A 4,274-nucleotide genomic window follows, 5' to 3' on the forward strand; every position below is an offset into this window, starting at 1 on the left:
CATCATTGTTCACTTGAGCTAATGAGCTAACTAGAATAATACATATAGACTTTAAATTGGCAGGTCTTAGCCTGCTAAGATAATGCTCAAACCTAATTTTTTTTAGAGGATATGCATGCATTGTATCAATTAAACATAAAAATGATATAATATCATCTTTTATCTCCATTGATCTGTACCTTTATGATGTACTTTTATAACCAATGGGATAATAGGAAAAGAAGAAGAAGCTTGTTGCTAGATATTAGACTTTCATAACAAAACAACAATATAATAGTATGGTTCGATATCAATGGATTGAAATTATATTTAAGCTCATTGGTGGGCTAGAAAACATAAAGTAAAATAAAGAAAACCAAAGTGAATCTGAATATGAAATGGCAATCCTGTGCTCCATGAAATCCAACCTTCTGCATAGTAGCATAGGCTAGGTAGCAAAGGCCTAGCAATAGCACTAATCTTGGTTTTACAGATTGGCCCACAATTCTACCAACCTATAAAAACAATTATGATACAAAAATTCACAATCCAAATCCAATACCAAGGAATATTCATTCAAGAACTTCTTTTGATATTGTTTATGAAAAAAATGAAAAACTTACCTTAATAGAGAAATGAAGAGCTCCATTAACATTTTCTGGTACATGCTTATGCAAATCTGCAACAATAGTATAGTACTCAAACTTTAAAATTAGAATTCAGTTATTTATTAATTTAAGATATAGATATGTGGCTAAGTTTAAAATTATTCACTTTCAAAATTTAATTAATCTAATGCACATGGCTAAGTCTAAAATTATTCACTTCCAAAATTTAATTGATCCAATGCCCTCACATAAATTAAATCCCAGTGCTTGAATTGGTATTAAGTTTGTCTGGTTGTGAAAATACTTTGGAAGCTTTATATCAAACAGATGGTGTGCGTCTATGAAAAGTGAAACTATTTTGCTTCTAGGAAAGTTAATTAAACCTGGATTAGAAGAGAAATATGAAGAATAAGAACAAAGAATTTATCGGCTTCGAAATCAGAATGCATTTATCTTGATTTATATGAAATGTGAATAGAAGTTTTTGCATATATTTATCTGCTAACACATTCACTCTGCTAATTCAAAAACTTTCATCCAACCAATTCAAGACATCTATTCCTCAATTTTCATACACTGCCAAGTCTACTTTAGGCTTGAACTCAAAATGATTTAATTTGATTGAGTGTTGCATAGAATTAAATTTGTTTGTCTCAATATGCAGTAGCACTTAATTGATGCAACCTTAATGCAACAGTAGCTCTTGAACAATGCAGTCCAGTATGAAATACTTGTTACCAAGTAATATTCCCTCTTGGCCTCCCCTGCTTGACGTTTTGTTCAGCCTCTTCTGGAAGCTTCTCCCTAATGAGCTTTTTGTGTGCCAACAACACCAAACCCTACAAAGAAAGCAAACATTTTTATACAAATCCAAGATATCAATACCTTAAAAAAAAAAAACATATGGATCTTAAATAACAAAATTTTAAATACAACCCTAGGTCCATTCATTTACAACAAAAGTAGCAAAAGCTACAATGAACAATATGTCAAGCACAAATTATTCTCATATAGACACAAATCTTACGCTAACACATCACTCTGCACATCCCCATCATATTTTTTGCAAGCCCCATACACAATCTCCTTCACTCTTTAGAGCATAAGGAAGCATGTCATCAAAGTACATAAACTAATAAGGATGATATTGCTTGAAATGAAGTTGTTTAAGAAATTTATTTTAAATTAAATCATTAAAATAATAACAAATGATTGAAAAAGATAATGTCTTCGTAAAAAAAATTCAAACTCAAACTTTTGCACTCACTAGGGGCCATCAAATCATTACATTTTGGCTCAGTGTTAGCCTTTATTGAGCACTGTCTTTGTGAAAAATTCAAACCATGAGTCGGAGGTTGAGGCCGATCTGATAATAGCCTAAATAAACCGCTTTGGGAACTTGAAAACACCAAACAAATAAACAAAATCAATCATTATCATAACAATTAAACAACCAAAAAGAGGTATCAATTTCATTCAAATGAATAAACTACCTTTTGAAATTACAATAGATGAAGAATAATAAGTCTAAATCAAAACCTTAATTAAAACAAAATCTAACCCAATCACGTAATTCAAAACCAATTGATCAAAATACCAAAAACTAAATCCTTTTAAATCCCCAAATTTAAAATGGAATTTTACTTTTTAAGCCTCCGTATATTTGGATAAAGATTCAGTTTTTCAAACACGGAAAACTCATAGCTAGTCTAAAATTATCTTATGGGTAACATCTAATATAACAAAATAGTAACTAATTGACATTGACACCCAAAAATTTATAATACATCATTTAGAACCTTATTCAAAAGTTTTGAATTAAAATAACACAATTTAAAGAGATTAGTAAACCAAAGTGCTCCACAGTTTCACTCCCACCAACAAATATAGATAACAGCACACATAAATACCTACATAGTTCCCAAAGGGTGGACTTGAAACAACACACATAAAAATAATCCAGCATGCTAACAGAAATAACCTAGCCTTCAAAAAAGGTCAAGTCAGTGCACCCCATTTTGCATATAACTACACCCCGGTCAGGTAACAAGGTCTAAGATATTAACCATCATTGTCATAAATATAAGTTATAAAACAGATTCTGCATCAATTATCTAACATATCATCATGGCAGACTCATTTCACATTAGAACCATCTAAATTTTTTTTTTTTTTTTTTTTTTTGTATAGAAGCTTCCTAATCAAAAGCCAAACACATTCAAGATACGGGTGTTTTGTACAGACCAAAACTGGATTCTTGGAGGTGTATAGGTGCTGAAACAAAAGAACTCGAAAAAAAAATTAGAATAATCTAATCTAGAAATTAAAAACTTATTGACAGAAAATTGATATACCACCAATTTCGGGCTTCATCCAGAAAATCCAATTTATATTCAATACATAAAACAAAAAAATTGGGCATGAGGATACCCTTATTGCAATCCATGAACACCACTGTTAGTCTGTTACCCCGCCCAGCAAATCCATCTAAAAAAAAAAAAATATATATTTTTTAATGCCGGCAAACCAAAGGCCAACCATTCAGCCATAGCAACCCAAAACACCGAAGCAAATCACCCACAACCACAAACAAAATTCCATGAACAATTGAAGTGGAGAAAGAACAGTATATTGGAAGAATAACTGGGCAGGTAGGTTTTCAATTGAAGAGCAAATCAAAATTCTTACCTCGGGTTTGGACTTCCTTTACAGAGGAGACTGGCTTCAGTTGCAGTTGAAGGCCAAAACCCAACACACCCGAGGGTTAGGAAGTGAAAATCCCTAAAATGATAGAAAAACCTAATTAAAGACAAAATCCCTAAATTGACAGAAAAATCTAATTAAAGACAATAGGAAAAGATATTATTCATAGATTAATTGAGAAATACAGAGAGAATGGTCTGATACGGAGAAGGGGTTTGGCCGACCTATATCTGCGATTGGAGTGAATCACTTCAGAGGCGTTTTGGATGACGGAGAAGGGGAATGGGATCGGGTTTTGTTGGAGCTAATATGGGTCTTTGGATGATGGAGATGGGCTTTGGCTGTAGGGTTTGTTTTGGACGACGGAGAATTTTTTGGACGACGGCGAAGGTTTGACTGTGAGGCGTGTATTGTATGACAGAGAAGTGGAATGGGGAAGGAGAAGGGGAATGGGAGATAGAAAATCAGAATTTAGTCTTTTTGTATTATTGGGTTTGATGTATTATCAGATTTTTAAAAATCAGAATTTTTTTTTTTTTAATAATGCTGACGTGGAAAATTGTGGGAGCTTCAAAAGCTTCGGTTATATATATATATATATATATAGATAATAAATCTTTTTTTTTCCACCAAATACAAATTACAAACTTGATTCTTATTAAAACCCAACTACAAGAGGAGCCTAAACGTAGAAATCAGCCGCAAACAAAAAACCCTACCCATACACAGTTAATTTTTTCTTCCTACTCTCTCAACACTATCACTCAAATGCAAACTCAGCCCTAACAAAACCCTCAATCAAACTCTCTCTATTTCAAACTCACTCCCATCTCCTTCTTCTTCTTTAACTCTCTCATTCAATGCAGCTCCCTCCTTCTTTTCTCAGCCACAACTCTTCTAGCTGATGTCAATTTTGATTCATCGTTATTTTGTTCTTGAGTTTTTATCATCTGGGGCATTGATTATTTTTTGGTCCCCTTTCTG

General features: G+C 32.7%; 1 long non-coding RNA gene across 1 annotated transcript; it reads right to left on the reverse strand.

Annotated features, from left to right (window-relative positions):
- Nucleotides 1–342: 342 nt before the first annotated feature.
- LOC115983296 lies at nt 343–3,364 on the reverse strand. Its single transcript, XR_004090000.1, has 3 exons — nt 3,276–3,364; nt 603–658; nt 343–494 (listed from the first exon to the last, which is right to left on the reverse strand). It is a non-coding gene; the product is annotated as an uncharacterized LOC115983296 (long non-coding RNA).
- Between the last annotated feature and the right edge of the window lie 910 nt (nt 3,365–4,274).

This window comes from Quercus lobata, chromosome 4 (genome assembly GCF_001633185.2).
Source record: "Quercus lobata isolate SW786 chromosome 4, ValleyOak3.0 Primary Assembly, whole genome shotgun sequence".
NCBI classification, from domain to species: Eukaryota; Viridiplantae; Streptophyta; class Magnoliopsida; order Fagales; family Fagaceae; genus Quercus; species Quercus lobata.